The sequence below is a fragment of the Notamacropus eugenii genome, chromosome 4 (assembly GCF_028372415.1).
Source record: "Notamacropus eugenii isolate mMacEug1 chromosome 4, mMacEug1.pri_v2, whole genome shotgun sequence".
NCBI lineage: Eukaryota > Metazoa > Chordata > Mammalia > Diprotodontia > Macropodidae > Notamacropus > Notamacropus eugenii.
Genome location: NC_092875.1, coordinates 50,595,100 through 50,617,222, shown reverse-complemented (window position 1 = coordinate 50,617,222; position 22,123 = coordinate 50,595,100). Strand labels below are relative to the sequence as shown.

Sequence of the window (22,123 nt, the reverse complement as noted above, 5' to 3'; positions counted from 1 at the left end):
TAATGGTGTTCTGTGAAGATTGGTATAGCAAGGACCCCTTAAAAGGTTCTCATCTATGAAAAGCAAAATCCTAAGAAATTACCAACCTGGCTAGAAGTTTGAAGTAATTAGGTTTGAGAAATAGTGTTGAACTCTGGCAGCAGACTGATATACTTTGAGATCTCTTCAACATCTATGCTGTGGTTAAAGCACCGTAATTTAATTTTAGTTGAGAACTAGATAGAATGAAGAAAAAAAATTCAATCCACATCCCTACTCATTACATCATATTGCCTAACTTCTTAGTTGGCTACAAGTGACAGAGAAACATCTGTTAGTCCAAATGACTGTTCAGGACCACTTCTAAGGACTCTGGTTATAGAGTGCTTAGCATCCCTCGTTGCCATATATTTTATATCAAGCACTATTTTAGCTATTGTGACCTTCAGTGCCCTATTCTGTTTTAGTTATGACTATGATATATAGTGGTGCAAATTTATATGGTGCAAATTGAGAATTATTTTATTAACTCTTTCAGTGAAAATTCTCAAGGATTTCTGCCTAAGTAATTAGGGCCACTCCACTAGCAACTGATGAAACTCCTTAGAGTTTTCTGCCTGTGCCAAAAAATCACTCTTCCACCTAGAATCTTAGAGTAAGAGATCTTAAAAGCAACGGCTTATGATATTTAGCCCAGCGTACTTTGAGCTTACCCAATAATGATAGTTGTGAATTTAAATTGGTAAAGCTTTCTATGTATTTCCTAGTATTATTAATGTAAAATTGAATACATTTATTCCAAAGGAACATGACTTCTCTTGTACTTCAGATACTGTTAGATTATAAACTTAGTTGTTAAAGAGTTGTCTAAAAACTTCTATTTTTCTCAAGTATATTTCATTTTATTAAGATTATAATGTTTTCAAAAATTTATTTGTTTTTTTTTCTGATCAGATGTTTGAGCCTTGACATGGCTATAAGTTTATTTTAGCTGTTCTGGTGATAGGTCCTATAATGCTTAAACCTGAGAGCTTCCAGATTCAGAGGTTCATGCCTATAGTTATAATGAGAAAGTTTACAAATCACCTCACGTTATAAATTAGCTTATGTAAAGGAAGTAAGTTCCAAAAAAATTTGTTTAACTATATTAAAGCCACGTGGAATAGGATGAATGATTTTTTGTGTAAGGTAATTTGGAAATGCATTTAACTGAATTGAGGTCATCTGACTGGTAATGGATTTTGTTTTGTGTTTCACATCCATAATATTATGATACTGTGAATTTTGGTAAACTGTTGTATGAAATATATTGTTAGGAAAGCAGCTTCTCTTTAATCTGGATGTTAGAATTTTGAAAAAAAGTGAAAAGAAATAAAGCTTGAAAACTTACATTATATGTAACATTCTGAAGTACTTTAATTTAAGAAACTGGAAACTTCTAGGTTCCTGTAGTAAGGATAAAGTTTTATCTGAAATTATTCAGTTATCACTTATAACAATTGTGAAATTATTGGTTGTTAAGGTTACTAAGAAAAGGTTAAAACCTATGAAGTATTTAATCAGGCATATTTTTAAGAGGGAAGAATACTACTTGCTCACTTTATGAAAAGAGAATGTGAGAGGGAGAAAGACCTTGTATAAATCTCCTTATTTGTAAATCTGCCAGGTAGTCTACCTGAGCAGGGTCAGTTCTGTGGAGAAAACTGAATCCCCTCCCCCATTGCAACTCTCCTTGATAACAGGGAAGAGCAATTAGAAATTTGTTTGTAGTCTAAGACTCTTTACGGTGAATTATGAAGTTATATCTGGAGTGTCTGTACTAAAGTAACATTTTTCACCAGCTTAGTCTTACCAGACCCTGGTCTTAGACATTTCATTTTGTTACAGAGGTTCATATATCTTAAGAGATGGATATCTACTGGTCTGGAGGTTTACAGCAATTGGCCAATTTTATTTTTGTGGGTATTTGAGTAAACATCAATTGTCTATGTGAAATTACAGATTATAATTATTTTATTGATTGCTTTTACACCAGGATGAGTTCAGTAAATTTGTAAAGACCTGATAAACTTATTGTAAAATGAAAAAAATAATAACCTAACCCTAACATGTGTTTAGTGAAACTTCCTATTTGAGGTGAAATCTCATGGGACTGTAATCTGATATTATTCTGAGTTTTGATTTCAGGTATGATTTCCTTCATTGTCATGAGGCCAGTAGTTGATGGGAGTTGCCATGGGCTGCCTAAAAGGATTGCCGTCTGAGAACTATTACAGGTAGGATGTCTATGGGAAAGTTGAGAGGACAACCTTGGCATGACTGAAAGTAGAATCTTCTTGACTCAGTTTCCCCATTATATTACTTTCTTTTGAACAGGAATGTTTCCCACATGGTTAAATCCTGAATCTGCATGTAGCACCCTGTAAATGAAGTGGGACTTTGTCAGAAACTTAAATGTGAATCTTATCTAGAATCAAACAGAGCCAAGGTTGCTTTATCCTGATACCACTTGTGTTGAGGCATTCTGTGTCTTTGGGCTTGTGCCTGGGCTGTCATAACCATGTCCCTGTTTCTATCTCTCATTTGAAATTTCTGTTATCAGGGCAGACAAACAGTGGAAATTTGTCATTTGCAATACTGAATCTGTTAGTTATTAGAGTAATACTAAGACATCCAAATTTCCTTAAGTTGCAAGTGAGAATGATCTTACTGTTTTCTATCTCAATTTCTAGTCATTCCGTAACCAAAACAAGAGTAAATTGGTGCTTGAACTGTCATAAGAATAAAATTAAGTTCCTGAAGTATCTCATTCCTTCAAAAGGATGTAGGAATAATTAGACAATGGTGCAAGAATTTGTGTAATTGGGATGTAATTTTACTATTTGGTGAGATCAAATCAGAAAAATTTTCTGTTTTATGTCAAAAAGAAAAAGAATTTCAGTGCCACCATTTTTCTTAGAAGAGAGAAGTTTGTGGACTATTTTGTGCTACACTAAAAGGAAATCCAGTTTACTTAGATGTATTATTTAATATCGGAGTAACACCTGTGTGTGGAGCATGACCTGAAGGGTATCATTTGATACCATCTGAAGTTATTTACTTAATCTATTCCTGTACCCTATAACTGTTTGTTATAATTGAAGTAAAATAAGCATGTTTTGGGTAAATTGATTTGTGTGACTAGTGAATTTAGGCATAGAAGTCACTTACTTAGAAAGGTTGTTGTTTGGGAAATAAGATATACAAATAATGTGCTATAGAAATCTATCTTGAGCTACAGGAACATAGAAGGAAAAGGGAAAGTGGATGAATGATAGAGGGGAGGGCAGATTGGGGGAAGGGGTGATCAGAATGTATGCCATCTTGTGGTGGGAGGAGAAGAGAGATGTGGAAAAATTTGGAACTCAAAACCTTGTAGAAGAGAATGTTGAAAACTAAAAATAAATTTTTATGAAAATTAAATTAAAATTTTGAAAAAGGGTGTTGTTAGCTATCTGCTCAAATATAGGACTAGGTCCTTGGCAGTGTCTCATCCTCCTAAAGAGCAAATGAGCAGCTGGACTAAATAACTAGAGGAGATACCTCAAATTAATAGCTACAGTGAAATTTTTTGAGAAAAATAATAGCATCAGGTGATTATATATGTCAAATATACATATCTTTCTAATGGGATACAAAAGCCTTGAGCATATTTTAATAACAAATTGTAAAACTTTATGATCTCTCAGCTGTCATTTAAATTTCCTGAATGTATCAATGTAACAATTTGCTCATTTAAATCACAAGAAAATTATAGGCAATAAGCTGAAGTTTCTCCCCTTTCTGGGACTGAAATCCAAGGGGAAGGATGAAATAGATTGATTCCAGAAGTTAAATGATGGTGGAGTTAAGATTGATTCCAGAAGTTAAATGATGGTGGAGTTATTGTCAGTTTAAAAACTTAACTATATTGGTAAATAACAAATTCATAACCAGAAGGGCTCATTCTACAAGTCATATCCTCATAGAATCTCCCTTCAGCTTGTTGTTGGCAGTCTCTAAATCAAGTACCTGGTTTAGAGAATGATAGGAGCAACAAGGAGTGTGGAAAAATGAAAATTCTCTAATTTGATATTCTTATTAGAGCTATAAGGTTTGAGCTAATTCTTATGACATGACCTGGGTATTGGCAAAGCAGAATTAAAATGACTGAATTCAGTTGCATGGAGACCTGTTTAGTTAGTGAATTTAATAAAAAGGGGAATCTCTACAAGTGACCTGAACTGGAGAAGCAGATCTGCTAGAGGAAGCTATTCTGAGAACCTGTCTTTCCCGAAAGCCTAAGAGCAGGGATTTCCAAAACACTAGATAATTGCAATGGGAGATATTCTCAGAAACCAGATAGCTGCATGAGATGAAAAAGCCCTGATGAAATGGACAGTGGAAGAGAGTTACCCTACTTTTTCAGTCCTTCCCCTTGTGTCTTTGTTCTCTGTAAGACTTGCTTGCAAAAGGAGCCCATTTCCAACAACTCCTTTCAATGCTGTTGGTCAAACTGATTCATAGAGGAGACTGTATCTCAGTGAAGGGGAAATGAGGAAAATTCATTTTAATGCTGTATCATTTGTTTATTAATGTTATTTTGTAATATTCCCTTCTCTGTTCAAAAGGCCATGTATTACATTAGCTAATAGAAAAAACCCAACCTGGGCCATACCAGCTGAGGAATGTTATCCCATTCCTGCCTCTCCCAAGGGAGAAGCTGAGCCTTTCTTTCTGCTCTGTAAACAGAAACTAAATTAAGCTCGTCAGTGCTACCAAGAGCTACTCGTGTGACCTTGTTCCCTTCATCAGAGTGTGGCGTGGTCTGGCTCATGAAGGAGAAACTAAGCCAGAATGGAGTGGTTTTGCATGCCTCGATTGGTGGAGGCTTCTGAATCTCATGACCAGGCTTCTTTCCTCAGCTGACCTTCCCCTTCAAAGATGAAGTCAGTGGGAGGAGTTGAGAGCTCTTAGTCCAATTCCTCTTTAAATGAGCATTAATCTGGGTTGCTTTTTGATGGTCAGGGAAGTCTCTGTTAGAAGAAGAACACCAGATTTAAGATGGCCCAGACAGTCCCTTTTCATTTTTAATTGCTGAGAGAGATCATTGACCTCAATTTATTGATTCTTAATGGAATAAATTAAGAATTGGATTCTTTCATATTTGGAACTTTGCCTCTTGGAATTTTATTTAAAACATATCTATATATACTCTTTCAAACTATCCTAGCAAGGATAACATTCTTAATTTCTTTATTTATTTTTAATGTTCTACAATCACTACCATAAAACTTAGATTTTTTTATCCCTCCTACCTACCCCCCACCACCCCCTTTCCTCCCCAAGACGGCATACAATTCTATATAGGGTCTACACATACTTTCCTATTGAATACGTTTTCACTATAGTCATGCTGTGTAGATGAACTTAAATAAATGGAAGAAATCATATAACAAATCAAAACATAATACACACACACACACACACACACACACACACACACACAAATGATCTGCTACATTCTGTGAATGAATTCCATAGTTCTTTCTCTGAGTGTGGAAGGCATTTTGCCTTAGAAGACCATGGGGAAATTTTTTTTTTTAAGTTCTTGTGTTGTTACGAAGTTCCAAGTCTACCAGAAAAAACTCTTGCATACTGTGGTCATTGCTGTGCACAAAGTTCTCCTGGTTCTGCTCCTTTCACTCAGCATCAGATCATATAAGTCCTTCCAGGCCTCTCTGAAGTCTTCTTGTTCATCATTTCTTATGGTGCAATAGTATTCCATTACATTCATATACCACAACTTATTCAGCCATTCCTCAACTGATGGGCATCCCCTTGATTTCCAGTTTTTGGCAACTACAAAGAGTGTTGCTATAAATATTTTTGTACATGTGGGACCCTTTCCCATTTTTATGATCTCTTGGGAATACAGCCCTAGAAGCTGGGTCAAAGGGTATGCACATTTTTGTAGCTCTTTGGACATAGTTCCAAACTACTCTCCAGAATGATTGGATCAGCTCACAGCTCCACCAACAATGAATTAGTGTTTCATCCTCTCCCACATCCTCTCCAGCATTTATCATTTTCCTATTCTGTCATGTTTGCCAATCTAATAGGTGTGATGTGGTACCTCAGAGTTGTTTTGATTTGCATCTCTCTAATCAAAAGTGATTTAGAGCATTTTTTCATATGATTATAGATATTTTTAATTTCTTCCTCTGAAAATTGCCTGTTCATATCCTTTGACCATTTTTCAATTGGGGAATGACTTGTATTGTTGTACATTTGACTCACTTCTCTATATATTCTAGAAATGAGGTCTTTATCCCCGAGATTAGCTGTAAAAATTCTTTCCCAATTTACTACCTCCCTCCAAATTTTGGTTGCATTGGGTTCGGTTGTGCAAAAACTTTTCAGTGTAATGTAATCAAAATTATCCATCTTGCATTTCATAATGCTTTTTATCTCTTCTTTAGTAAAAAATTCTTCCCTTCTCCATAAATCTGATAAATACACTATTCCTTGCTCCTCCAGTTTGTCCATGGTATCAATCTTTATACCTAGATCGTGTATCCATTTGGACTTTATTTTTGTGTAGGGTGTCAGACATGGGTCTATGCCTAGTTTCTGCTATACTGTTATCCAGTTTTCCCAGCAATTTTTGTCGAACAGTGAATTCTTATCCCAGAAGCTGGGGTCCTTAGGTTTATCAAACAGGAGGTTGCTATAATCCTTGCCTACTGTGTCTTGAGTGCCTAGTCTATTCCACTTGTCTACCCTTCTATTTCTTAGCCAGTACCAAGTAGTTTTGATATAATTGCTGCTTTATAATACAATTTGAGATCTGGTAGCGCTAGGCTACCTTCCCTAGCATTTCTTTTCATTAGTCCCTTTGATATTGGTCCCTTTGGACCGTTTGTTCTTCCAGATGAATTTTGATATTATTTTATCCAGCTGTAGAAAAGAATTATCTGATAGTTTAATTGGTATGGTACTAAATAAGTAAATTAATTTAGGTAGAATTGTCATTTTTATTATATTAGCACGGCCTACCCATGAGCAACTAATGTTTTTCCACTTACTTAAATCTGACTTTATTTGTGCAAAAAGTGTCTTGTAATTGTGTTCATATAGTCCCTGGGTTTGTTTTGGCAGGTAAACTCCCAAGTATTTTATACTGTCTACCCTAGCTTTAAATGGGATTTCTCTTTCTATCTCTTGCTCTTGGACTTTGTTGTTAGTATATAGGAATGCAGATTTGTGCGGGTTTATTTTGTAACCTGCAACTTTGCCAAAGTTGTTTATTATTTCAAGTAGTTTTTTACTTGAATCTCTGGGATTCTCTAAGTATATCATCATATCATCTGCAAAGAGTGATAACTTGGTTTCTTCTTTGCCTATTCTTATTTCTTCAATTTCTTTATCTTGTCTAATTGCTACAGCTGACAATTCTAGTAGCATATTGAATAAGAGTGGTGATAATGGACATCCTTGTTCCCCTGATCTTATTGGAAATGCATCTAGCTTATCTCCGTTGCATATAATGCTTGCTGAAGGTTTTAGGTAGATACTGCTTATTATTTTGTGGAAAGTTCCCTTTATTCCTATGTTCTCTAGTGTTTTTAATAGGAATGGGTGTTGTATTTTGTCAAAAGCTTTTACTGCATCTATTGAGATACCCATGTGATTTTTGTTAGTTTTGTGGTTGATATGATTGATAATGCTAATAGTTTTCCTAATATTGAACCAGCCCTGCTATGAATTCCTGGTATGAATCCTACCTGATCATAATGTATTATTCTCGTGATAAGATGTTGTATTCATTTTGCTAAAATCTTATTTAAAATTTTTGCATCTATATTCATTAGAGAAATTGGTCTATAATTTTCTTTCTCTGTTTTGTCTCTTCTTGGTTTAGGTATCAAAACCATATTTGTGTCATAGAAAGAACTTGGGGGGACTCCTTCCCCAATTTTCAAAAATAGTCTATGTAGTATTGGAATTAACTGTTCTTTAAATGTTTGATAGAATTCACTTGTAAATCCATCTGACCTTGGAGATTTTTTCCTAGGGAGTTCATTGATGGCTTGTTCAATTTCTTTTTCTGAGTTGGGGTTGTTTAAGTAATTCAACTTCCTCTTCTGTTAATCTGGGCAATTTCTATTTTTTAAAATACTCATCCATCTCATTTAGATTATCAAATTTGTGGGCATAAAGTTGGGCAAAGTAATTTCTAATTATTGTTTTAACTTCCTCCTTATTGGAGGTGAGTTCACCCCTTTCATTTTTGACATTAGTAATTTGATTTTTTTCTTTCTTTTTTTTAAATCAAATTGACCAAAGGTTTATCAATTTTATTAGTTTTTTTATAAAACCAACTATTGGTTTTATTTATTAATTCAATAGTTTTCTTAATTTCAATTTTATTAATCTCTCCTTTGGTTTTCAGTATTTCTAATTTGGTATTTACTTGGAGATTTTCAATTTATTCTTTTTCTAGCTTTTTCAGCTGCATGTCCAAATCATTGATCTCCTCTTTCTCTATTTTATTTATGTAGGCATTCAAAGATATAAAACTTCCCCTAAGAACTCCTTTTGCAGTATCCCATAAGATTTGGTAGATTGTCTCATTATTGTCATTCTCTTGAATGAAGCTGTTGATTGTTTCTATGATTTCTTCTTTAACCCACTCCTTCTTTATGATTAGATTATTTAGTTTCCAATTGATTTTTGGTTTATCTTTCCATGGCCTTTTATTACATATAATTTTTATTGCATTATGATCTGAGAAGGATGCATTGATTGTCTCTGCTTTTCTTCACTGGATTGTGAGGTTTTTATGTACATGGTCAATTTTTGTATATGTGCCATGTACCACTGAGAAAAAGGTATATTCCTTTCTATTCCCATTCAATTTTTTTTTTTTGGGAAAATAATTTTAGTCTGAGTTTCCTAGAGGCAGGTAACCTCGGGTAAAATTTGGCATTGATGGGAAAGTTAAGGTGTTTTTTTTTTAATTGATTAACTTTTTTAATGTTCTACAATCGCTACCATAAAACTTAGATTTCCCCCCCACCTACCCCCTACTACCCCCGTCCCTCCCCAAGATGGTACACAATTCTATATAGGATCTACATATACTTTCCTATTAAATATGTTTTCACTATATTCATGCTGTGTAGATGAACTTAAATAAACTGAAGAAATCATATAACAAATCAAAACATAGTACACACACACACGCACGCAAATGATCTGCTACATTCTGTGAATGAATTCCATAGTTCTTTCTCTGAGTGTGGAAGGCATTTTGCCTTAGAAGACCATGGGGAAATTTTTTTTTTTAAGTTCTTGCGTTGTTACAAAGTTCCAAGTCTCTACCAGAAAAAACTCTTGCATACTGTGGTCATTGCTGTGCACAAAGTTCTCCTAGTTCTGCTCCTTTCGCTCAGCATCAGATCATATAAGTCCTTCCAGGCCTCTCTGAAGTCTTCTTGTTCATCATTTCTTATGGCACAATAGTACTCCATTACATTCATATACCATAATTTATTCAGCCATTCCCCAATTGAAGGGCATCCCCTTGATTTCCAGTTTTTGGCAACTACAAAGAGTGCTGCTATAAATATCTTTGTACATATGGGACCCTTTCCCATTTTTATGATCTCTTGGGGATACAGTCCTAGTAGCGATATCGCTGGGTCAAAGGGTATGCACATTTTTGTAGCCCTTTGGGCATAGTTCCAAACCGCTCTCACAATTTGGCTTATAAATGACCTCAGGTACTCCTCTCCACCTTGAACCTTGACCAATAGCGCTTTCACCACACACTTTCTTGTTCCTTTTGGTCCCTCTGGTGGTCAAAAGCATTAGGTCACCCTGCTGCCCTAGAAGTGAAACAAGAGACTCCACTCTCCTGCAGGTGACCACAACAAGCAGGACCCCTTCTGACCATACTCTTCACTGAGTTCTTGCTTCTTCTTGTCCACAGCCATAGCTTGGGACCATTTCTGGTCAGTGTACCTGAGCCCCATGTCTAGTACCAGTGGAAGGCCCCCCATAATCTTCCCCTCATCAGCCACCCAACCCCCACAATGTCAGTGGAGTGAAAACTCCCAAAGCTGACACTGCCACTGACATAGCTGTTGAGTTATGGTATCTTTCTCGAGGTATCTGCAGGTCAAGCAGGCCAGACTCCCACCCTAGAAGGTCAGATATTTCCTAATATCCTCCCTAGTTGTCTTGGGTTAGACAGTTGTTTTACCCTGACTTTTAATTATTTCTGCCACTCTAAAATTCACTTTGAGGTGTTATTTTAGGTTATTTGACGTGGAATTTTAGAGAACTAGGTAATTGCCTGCCTTATTCAGCCATCTTCACACAGTTCCCTGGATGTCTATTTTTCAATACTCCAGCTACCAGAACAAGCACCTGCAAAAGAAATAAAACTAAAAAATACAGTCATATTCTTCCCGGTTTGTCCAAGGTAATTTCTTATGGCCTCCCCCAGAGTTGTGGTCTTGAAGAAGTGAACTGCAAATATTATGGTCACATTGCTACTCCATGTTTTGGGGGAGGAGGAGGAAGAGGGAGGTGCCCTGTAATGTTAATGGAATATGAAGATCTTCCCAGTTCATTCATAGGTCTATGTGACCTACTTTGAGCTCTGGCCCAGCTCACAGCAGTGATACATCCTGAGTCACATGGCCACCCATTGTAGGAGGAGCTTGCCCAATGAAAGGTTAACTGATACAGAATTTTGGGGTGAGAAAAGTGATCATGAGCAGGCAGAGTGAGGAATTTTGCCTAGGGAACTTGTTTGTGGGGAGGCCTAACAGAAAAAATGCTTAAGAAGTTAGTACCGTCTGGATTGGTGATGAGTACCTTGCTAAATCTTACCAGCTGGTATCTTAATAATGATGTTCTAAATAAATATTTTGGTTTTACCTTTGAGGAAGAGGATTTATTATATTTTGTGAATCTACCCTGGAAATATGTATGCATATTCATAGTAGCTGCTAAGGGTGTCATATTTATATTACATTTGGTGATGAGGGTGGGATTGCAAAATATGAAACCTCTACTTGGAGACAGGAAGGCTCTAGGGAAGGAAATGGGAATCCTGGGATGGGAGGATTTACCTTATTTCTCCCTGGTGAGAGAATGGGCTAAAACCACAAGACTTTGTGAAAACTGGGAACCCAGGCTACAGAAGGGAGAACGCAGAGATTTAGAAAGATGTTTGCAAGGAATACCAGTAGAACCAGGGAAAGAAGTGGCAGGGCTATGGTAGAAGAGGATGAGTGTTGCTAACAAGTTATTATATCATATGTAAAAGTAGGGACAAATTGCTGGAGGAAAAGGTTCTGGTGGAAAAGGAGTTAGCTGATTTGCATGAGAAGCTTTCTATGCCATAGCATCAGAACTTTCCTTTAGAATAAGCTAGAAAATATCAGGTGGTAGTAGAAAAGATAGCTGTAAATTTAGCTTGGAAAAAGAAGAGAAAAATTAACAAGAGGAAGGTTCATGCAACCCATGCAGATGTAGGGCCTGATTAGGATCTGGACACCTGTGAGGAAGATATTGGGGAGGAATATGACACAAATTTAGAAGAGGAAGTTTCTGGAAATGTGGATGTAGTCCAATAGTATGAAGGAAGCAGGAAAAGTAGCGGGGGAGTACACAGTGTTTAAGGAAGTACCTGAGGGTTCAAAAAAATGGGAAAATCATTAGTATCTTGGATGATGACAATCAGTGACAAAGGGGCTTGAGGAGTATGGATAGTTAACATAGATTATTTGAAATTCATAGATATTATAATCTCTTTAGACAACAAGGTTTTAGGGATTTCCATATTCAAGGAGGTAACAATGGAAGTAATTTGTTAACTTTAGCTGTGGAGGGCTGCAAAAAACATTGCCCAATGACTATATGGCCTAGTGGAGAGAGACCATTCACTTAGAGAATGTATGAGACTTAAAGGAAGAGGTAATGAAAACTGCAATAATGGTGGGAGATGCAGATGCATATCACAGTACTCCTTTAACGGTTTCTCATAGAAATATAATAGTGAAGACTGCTCCTCTGGCTTATAAACACATATTTCTGACTTTAGTAATTGGGAAAATAGGGCACTTCTTTGAGAGGTGCTAGATAAGATTGCATAGTTAGGTGACTTAGGGGAATGGGGAAAAGATAAATTTCCTCAAGAGAGAAGAGCAAATAGCCCATGGATTCAAAGTCAGAATAGATTAACAAGGAGAGAAATGTTTACTCCTTTATTGAGAGCAGGGATAGATTATGGAAGAATAGATGGTATTCTAACTAATGAACTATGTAAGATGTACTGGGAAAAGGGACAGAATAGGGAAATATTAGACAGATAGGAAAATAAGAACTACAAACTCTCCTGAATCATTGTATCCAAATTTGTCACACCTGCAAGGAGGATAGATAATTGGCCAAGCCTTTGTTTAGATTAAAAAAGTACACAGTCAGAATTACAGACCCCATATCAATTTAACCATAAATTGGAAAAATGAATTGACCACTGTAGATAGGGCATTAATAGAGACTGGGTTAAGGCCTCCCTTATATATGGAAACCCTGATAAAATTAAACATGGAACCCCTATTACCATCACTGGAATTGGAGCTGAAATACCAGCCAGACAAGTTAAACTAATGATGAAAATTGGGCAATTACCTAAGAAAGGATATACAGTGATAATTGTACCTGTTCTTGAATACATCACTGGGATACATATATTGAGAGGTATGACTAAATTTGCCTGAAGGGAGATACCAATTTGCAGTAAGGAAGATAGGAATTAATGCAATTCTAGTGGGTAAAATAAAAATGGACCCAGTCACTTTACTTGAACCTTCTGAAGTAATTCCTTTAAAACAATATCACATGCCAGGTGGACAAGATGAAATTACCAATACTATAAAGGAGTATATTGAGGCAGGAGTGTTAGTCCCTACAATCACTCACTAGAACAATCCTGTCTGGCCAGTATGAAAGTCAGATGGGATGTGGAGAATGACGGTGAATTATAGACAACTGAGTAAAGTGACTCCCCCGGTCTGCTGCTGTTCCAGATAGAAAGGATCCAGAAATATGATGGGATTTGGTACATAGTTATTAATTTGACCAAATGCTTTCTTTGCTATCCCAATAGATTCTAAACAATGGGACAAACAAAGTTTGCTTTCACTTGGCAGGGCAGACAATATACTTTCACATGCTTGCCACAAGGATATCCTTTTCCTTTGCCTATCCTATCCCATAGCCCTACTATTTGTCATAGAATTGTGACTGAGCATTTGGATGAATTAGAACTGCCTGGTATACACCATTACATAGGTGATATTATACAGGGGAAAAAATGTAGAAGTGGAGGAGTTTGATGCTTTTAATTCAGCATATGAAAAGCAAAGGGTGGAAAGGTAACCTTCAGGGATTCAAGGACCAGCTCATACAGGAAAATTCTTAGGCATACAATGGAATAAGGGGCTGTGGGAGATTCTCCCACAAGCCTGACAAAAGATTCAAGATTTTTCTATCTTTACCAATAAGAAGGAGGTTCAAAAGTTTATAGAATTATTTGGATGTTGGAAGCATCACATAACACATTTAGGGCAGATTCTGAAACCCTTATATAAGGTTACTAGGAAGAAATATGAATTTTACTAGGGACTTGAGCAGAGTAAAGCTTTTGAAGAAGCCAAGGCTGCTCTACAGTTGCCCCTAGATTTATGGCCTATGCAAATTGGCCTAGTGGAATTACAAGTGACTGTACAGGATGAATATGCAAACTGGAGTTTATGGCAAAACCAGAAAAGTTGAAATATACCCTTAGGATTTTGGTCTAGGAAATTCCCTTCATCTGGAGTTCATTATATCCCTTTTGAAAAGCAGTCGTTAGCTGCATGCTGGCCCTTGGTAGAGACTGAACAATTGACTCTGGGCCATAAAGTAATATTAAGGCCTGGAATCCCAATTGTGACCCAAGTAATGAGTACCCCAGCTTCCCACAAAATTGAACATGCACAAAAGGTGAGCAAAATTAAATGGAAATGATACTTTCAAAACAGATCTAAAACAGTCAAAAGTGAAGTTTCTGCTTTACATGAATCTGTAGTACACATAACTACTGAGGGAAATGTTATATCCCCTTAACTAAAGCAACAGTTGGTATAAGCGTTGGTAAAATAGAATGAGGAATATGATAGATTAACTGAAGAACAAAAGAAACATGAATAGTTTATTTATGGAACTGCAAAATATTTAGGCCATAAAAGACATTGGAAAGTGGTAGCCTATAACCCCTGGCAGACTTTGGAAAGCACTGAGACTTGTGGAAGTAGTCAATATGCAGAATTTATGGCACTTGTGTTTGTCCTTCATTCTCAAAGAGGACCATGACATCAAGATGATGATGATTTGAGTGAGGGAGGGTTCTGCAAGGTCATCAGCCTCACTTTTTTCTCCTGAGCCATCTGGGTCTAGTAGCTGGATATTCATCAAGACGACTGGAGATGGCCCAGGATGCAATGTGAGACCCTGGTTCTTTCAGGTTAAGGTCTTATCACATTCTCACTTTGAGTGAGATACACCCATTCAATGAATAGGCTTCTTTAAGTAGTTAAAAGGATGGCCCCTTTAATTAAAAAAAAAAATCAAACTGGGAAGGGAAGACCTTCAGGGTTCCTGGGTAAAAGAGAAACAATTACTAAATAGTAATTGCTAAATAGTAATTCTAAAGGTAGTAGTGAGTTCAAGGAGGGAGTCAGTCAATGAAGATAGGATCAGAATTGCAGGCAATAGGGAAGAAGTGGGAAGGGGAGAATCATTATGGCATTTAGGGAACTAGGGTTGAGCCAGACTCAGGGAAGTTGGAAAGACCAGCAATTGGGGCTCCAGTAATGGAGACTGAAAAGGGCAGGAAGGTATGTGGCCGCTGCAGATCTTCAACCTGAACCCCTGAGTTCCTTCCTGCCCTGAGCCAATAACTAAGGGAACAGTCCAACAATGGGCATCTCTGCCACTCAAGGGCATGGAACCACATGGCTGAGTTGACAGGGTCATACAATAGAGTATGGTATTTGATGTCAGACTCTCAAAGTCTGTCCAAGCTCATGTTCATTGTTTCCATGACACTGTCTAGCCATCTCATTCTCTGCCATCCCCTTTTCCTTTTGCCTTCAGTCTTTCTCACCATCAGCATCTTTTCCAGTGGAGTCAGAGTATTTGAGTTCAAATCTTACCCTGACAGACATTTAAACTTACATTACCTTGAACAAATCACTTTCTTCATCTGTGAACCATATTTGTATTTTTGTTTCTATATCCTCAAGGTCTAGCATAGTTCTTGAGACAAGGTAGGAGCTTAGCAAATGCTGGCTGAACTGAATTCTATCCTGAAGGAATCCTTCTATTGGGCCCCCCCTGGCCAGCCAACCTCACTCAGGATCCCATCACCTGCCTAAGGAACCCTGAGTCTTAGACTCGAGGAAAGAGGCTGAGGGCAGGCCTTCCATGGCCAAGATAAAAGCCCAGTGCCAGACTAAGACAAGAGAAGAACAGAGCCTTACTTCCCTAAACCCATCCTTCACCTCTTCCTCCTTTCTTCTTCCCCTGGTTCCCAAGATTCACCAAGCTGCCTGGCCAGAAGACCTGTGGGAAGAGTGTACTGCTCTTTACCTTTGTGCTGCTGATCTCTGTGGCCCTATGGGGAACACTCCTATTCTTGTTCCTAACTTGGTGTAAGAATCTCCTCACCCAATACTTCCATCCAGGACCCTCTGGGCCCTACTTCTTACTCCAGGACCCATTCTTCAAACCATTAACCTGAAAACCCAATGAAAAGGGCTCAATGACTGTTGGGATGGGGGTGGGGAAGAAAGTTGGGCCAGGGAAAGGGGCATGTAAGAAAGGTGACCACTCATATTGTCTTGATTCCTCTGGTCAAAGAGATAGCCCAGGATGTGGAGAAGCTGTAGGAGTTCTGTGTGTATCACAGTGGTATGTATATCACCCAATAGGTCCTTAAGATGTTGTATCACTCTCCTGAGTCCTGGTCCCAAAGATCCCAACTGCCTCTCAGCTTCACGCCATGATTCTCTTTTATTTCCTGATACCACTACCCCCTCCCACACCTTCCAGAATCACAGAGCACACAACCAATACAGTTTGCAGATGAGGAACCTTGGGTCTCTGGAAAGGAACGTGACTCATCCAAGGCCCTTCACTATCTTTGCTGCTCTCTGAGAGTTTCCAGAAAGACAATCAGTGTCTTTCCTAAATGGTGGTACACGTATTGAAACATGATACTGATGAGGTTTGACTGGGATCATGCTGGAGGAATGGGTCTCAGTCAGAGCCCTGAGGGTTTGTGGGAGAACAGGGGAGCCAGCTCCATGTCAACATGAAGGCCAGGATGCCAATATTAACACCAGACTGAGGAGACAGCACCTGGGAACTGGGGGAGGGGGTGGTATGGAGAAACTGTGTGACCTTGAGGAAGTCCTATCTCCTCTCTGAGCCCACAAGACAAAGACAGGTCGTTCTGTTCTACCAGTCCCTGGGACATCCCATGGGATAATGGATTGACACATGGGATATGACTTCACCATTCTCCTTGCCATACCACCAAGACCTGTGAGGAGGTCCCTCCTGACTCCCTCCCTTTCTCTTCTCAAAAAAAGACCTGGAGATTTAGTGGGGTATGGATCAACAGTGTGATATGACAGCCAAAATAATGAACATGTTCTTAAGCTGCATTGAGAGAGCTCTAGTGTCCAGGGTTGGGGTAGTGGTGGTAAAGGCAATGTCCCATTGTATTATCCCAGTCAAACCTCTTCAGTATCATGTTCCAATATGGGTACCACCATTTAGGAAAGACATTGATTGTCTTTCTGGAAACTATCTCAGAGAGTAGCAAAGATAGTGAAGGGCCTTGTTTCATGCCCATGAGGTTTAGTTGAAGCAAGTAGGGATATCTAATGTGCTGAAGAGAAAAGGAAAATGAAGGGTTGTCTTCAAGCATCTGCAGAGTTGTCAAAAAGAGAGAGAAGAGACTTATTCTGCTTGACCCCAGAAGACAACCAGTAATGCAAGCTAGAAATTATAGGAGCAAATTTAGACTTGATATAAGGAAAAGTCTCCTAACAAATCTTGTTGTCCCAAACTGAAATGGACTACCCTTAGAAGCCCTTCAGACGTCTTTCACCAGAGACGGGATGACCATTTATTGGAAATAGAGGTGGCAGAGTGATTTCTGTTCAAGTAAAGAGATGGACTATGAGGCCCCTTCCAATTCCCTGGCCCTGGGTGGAAACTGGGACCACAAACCCTCTGTTCTGGAAGCAGCATTCATCCCCAAGACCAACCTTGTTCTCACTTTCCTTTGAAGTCCCTCAGTTCTCCAAGGCCCTAAACAAACTCCAGGAAGACCAAACAACCCTGAAATCTAAAGGTGAGAAAGTTCCATGATGGGAGGGTGGCTTTTTTCTGAGGACAAAGTATGAGAAATCTTTGCCTTCCTTGGTAGCAAAGGCAAACACCTGAAATTTCCCCAAGAGTCCTAGATCATGACTTTATGCTTTTGGGCCCCAAAGCCTGGCACCAGCCTCTGAGCTAGTTCAGTCTGTCAATGGGGTGGGGCAAAGGCGTAGAGTAGCAGAGACCCAGAGGCATCAGCCCTGGAGAAGGAAGGAACCATGAATCAATCCAGAGAAATGGATTTAGGAGTTCACCTGTGGTGGCCTCTAGGCTCCACAGAGGATCATAGGACAAGCAACTGGGGATAGGAAAACTCAAAGACCTTCTGCCTAGAAGGGAAAGTTTGCCCCCACAAACCAACCCTGTTCTTCAAAAGTCAGTTTTTCAAGACCCTGAAGGAACTACCAGCTGAACTTTAGATTATGGCAGTACTTTAAGTGATTAAAATAAAACAGGGACAACAATGTCATTTATTTACTGATTCATGAGCAGTAGAAATGGGTTAGCTACATGGATAGCCATGTGGAAAAATCAAAATTGGGAAATTCATGGTAAACAAGTCTGGGGCAAAGAATTATGGAAAATATATGGGATGTCTTTGGTTACTAATTTGTCAGTTTTTACTGTAGATGCTCACGTGGCCCTCAGCATGCTAGAATGTGAGTACAGTGCTGGTTGGTTAGTTGTTCATTCTGGAAGAGGACCAAAATGACATCACCATGATAAACTCAAGTTTCAGTGTGCCCGACTGTGGCTGATCAGACCAATACAAGCTTGGAATGCTCTACCACAGACTGGGCACAGATGGTCAGTGTGAACATTTGGGGTGGACACTCCAATTTTGTGCATCCTACATTTACTTTGTGCTGTCTCAATTCTGCTTTGCTCATAGTGCACAGCACCTTTTCTGATGTGGGCATGCCATGCTGGGCAGTCCTGTCCTGTATAGCACAATCAAATCCATAGTTCTTGAGAGAGACTTTGAGAATTTTCTTGTATTGCTTCTGACCACCATATGATCTCCTGCCCCATGTGAGTTCTCCATAAAAAGTCTTTTTGGCAAGTATACATTTTGCATTCAAACAACGTGGCCACTTGATTGGAGTTGTATTCTCTGAAGCATAGTTTGAATGCTTGGCAGTTTAGTTTGAATAAGGATCTTCATGTCTGGTACCTCATCCTGCCAGGTGATCTTCAGAATCTTGATAAGACAATTCAAATGGAAATTATTCAGTTTCCTGGCATGGCGCTGGTAGATTGTCCATGTTTTTTACAGGCATGCAACAATGAGGTCAGCACAATGGCTCTTATAGACCTTTATTTTGGTAGTCAGTCTAATACCTCTTTTCTCCCATACTTTTCTTTGGAGCCTCTCAAACACTGAGCTGGCTCTGGCAATGTGTGCTTCAACCTTGTTGTCAATGTGTGCATTCCTGGAAAGTATACAACCAAGGTAAGTGAACTTATTCACAATATTTAAAACTTCTCCATTTGTTGTGAACTATGGTTCCATGTATGGATGGTGTGGTGTTGGCTGATGGAGCACCTGTGTTTTCTTGGTGTTCATTATTAGACCAAAATTAGCACAGGCAGTAGAGAATTCATTCATATTTTGTTGCATCTCAATTTCAGAGGCTGCATTGAGTGACAATCATCTGTCATCAGAAAATCATGCACCAACACTCCCTCCACTTTGGTCTTGGCTTGTAACCTTTTCAAATTGAAGAATTTACTATCAGTACAGCAGCTGACATTGATGCTGTGTTCATCCTCATTGAAAACATTTGACAACATGACTGAAAACATCATTCTAAAAAGCATGGAAGCAAGCACACAGCCCTGGGAAGGCACGAGAGCATTGTCCACTATCCAGAACCCAGGCAAACATACCATTATGAAATTGATGTACAATACTGATGAACTTCTCTGGGCAACCAAATTTTGACATAATTTTCCATAAACCCTCACAACTAACAGTGTCAAAGGCCTTGGTCGGATCTACAAATGTTGTGTATAGACCTCTGTTCTACTCCTGGAATTTCTCCTGGAACTGTCAGGCAGCAAACACCATATTGACTGTTCCTTGGTCCTTTCTGAAGCCACACTGACTCTCAGGTAGATGACCATCTTTCAGGTGAAGGATCAGCCTATTGAGGAGGACTCTAGCAAGATTCTTACTAGTAAGAACTAAGAGAGAGACTCCCCTACGATTGTTGCAGGACAATCTATTTCCTTTATCTTTATAGAGATGGACAATGGAGGCATCCTCCTAGGGGATAATCTCCTCCTGCCATATAACCTGGAAAATTTCAGTCAGCTTTCTTATGAACAATAGTCCCCCAGTTTGTAAATCTCAGCTGGAATACAATTGGTACCAGGTGCTTTGCCACATGAAAGGAGCCTAATGGCCCTCAAAACCTCTTCTTCAGTTGGAACTTCAGCTAAGAAGGGATTGACTTCCACTTGAGGTAAATGATCAACCACCTCCGCACTGATCTAATGATGATCTGCTGAGAACACTATGGAAGTGTTCAGCCCATCTTTCTAGGATCGTGTCCTTATCACTAATCAGTGTGGCTCCATCAGCACTAAGTAGTTTTGATGCACCATAGGTTTTTGGTAAATAGCTTTCAGGGAATCATAAAACGCTTTGGATTGTTACCATCAGCATAAAACTGAATTTCATCTACCTTCTTACTGAGCCAGGAATCCTGCATCTCTCTAAGCTTTGCTTGTACTTTACTTTTGATGGAATTAAATGCTGCCTTCTTGGAGATGGATGAACTATCCTGCTGGTAAATCCTGTGGAGTTCTCGTTTTTCATTTAGCAGCTTCTGAATTTCCCCATCATTTACATCAAACCAGTGTTAGTGTTTGTGAGTGTTCTGACCCAGATGAGCAAATGTAGTGCTGTACACCAAATCCCTAAAAGCTGCCCACTCCTTTTTTGTTCCACTGTTGCCAACTGTGTGTTGGCTCAACTTTTCCTTCAAGTTCCAACAAACTGTTTATGCTCAGAGAAGAGCTCTAATTTGTTGACATTAATTCTTTCGGTAGTCATTTTGCCTTGGGGGTGGCACTTTTAATGAATGCAAATATTTAGCTTGGAAAGGATAAGTCTATGATCAGTCTAGCACTCTGCACCACATGTTGCTTTCATCACTCTCACATCTTGTCTGTCTCTTCTCCTTACAATCACATAGTCTATTAGATGCCAATGTTTGCAGCAAGGGTGCATCCATAAAGTTTTATTGCGTTTAGGTAAATGGAAAACAGTGTTGGTGATGAGAAGGTCATGTGATGCACAAGTCTTCATCAGTAAATTACCATCGCTGTTGCTGTTTCCAACTCCGTTCCTCTCTACTACTCCCTACCAAGTCTGGTAGTCTGAGCCTACTCTAGCATTAAAGTCACCCAGAATTATAAGCTTGTCCTCTTTTGGCACATTGACAATAAGGGTCTCTAGGTCTTCATAAATTTTTTTTGACCTCATCAGGCTTTGTCATGGTGGGAGCATAGGCACTGATGATGGTGGCATGACATTTTCCTGCGAGTGGCAATCACATTGTCATGAGCTTATCATTCACCCCTTTTGGCAGGCATACCAGCTTGCTGACTAGATTAATTTTGAGTACAATGCACATGATGATTAACTAGGAAAGACTGCTACTCAATCCAATACTAGCAAAATGGATCCGTCAATTGACCAGTCATTTAGGGGTCCAGGCCACACAGTGGTGGGCACAAGATTGAGGTATTTCTCACATTCATTGTTAAAACAGGTAGCAGAGAAATGTCATATATTTCACCTGGAAAAGGATTGAACTGTTCCTCAAGTAGTAACTGGAGAGATATCAAGGGGAAAAGACCCAGTTCAAGTTTGGCAAACAGATTATGTTGGACTCCAACCCCAAGATAGAGGATGCAAATTTATATGTACTTGTGTTGACACCTATTCAGGTGCACTAGTGGCTTCTTCCTATAAGAATGTGAAACAGAAAAACACCTGTAAAACTCTAGATATCATAAATCCATATTATAGAGCCTTAATGCAGACTCAAAGTGACAATGGGTCACATTTTAAAGGTAATGAAATGAAGAGATATTGTATATTAAACAATATAAAATGGATATATGATATTCCATATTATCCACAAGTATCTGGGTTAATTAAAAGAATGAATGGTTTATTGAAAGAATAGTTATGGATGTTAAGTTCTAATAATGCTTATCAATATTGGAAACATAATTTGTTCCCTGCTTTACATAATTTTAATAATAGACCATTGGGAAAAAGTATATTTCTAGCTAGAATAATGACAACAAATCTGTAAATTAGAAAGCAACAAACACATAAGATTCCAAATATTGAGCATTGAACTGTGGGGCAAGATGTCCCAGAACCCTATCAAGGAACACCTAGTTCAGTTGGATATTTTTGTTGGATAGGAAAGAAATAAGGAAAATCCCTTCTTGAATATGTATGAGAACTCCTAAATATAATTTTGGATGGATATTACTTAAATCAGGATTAGCAGCTGGAGTAATAGATTCTAATTATCAAGGATAATTTATTGTGATATTCCAAAATTTAGGTGAAGAACCTATACAG

General features: G+C 38.5%; 1 long non-coding RNA gene across 1 annotated transcript; it reads left to right on the top strand.

Annotated features, from left to right (window-relative positions):
* Nucleotides 1-231: 231 nt before the first annotated feature.
* On the top strand, nt 232-20,311 carry LOC140499425 (uncharacterized). The gene is made up of 2 exons (XR_011965441.1): nt 232-2,255; nt 19,144-20,311. It is a non-coding gene; the product is annotated as an uncharacterized lncRNA (long non-coding RNA).
* Nucleotides 20,312-22,123: the final 1,812 nt, after the last annotated feature.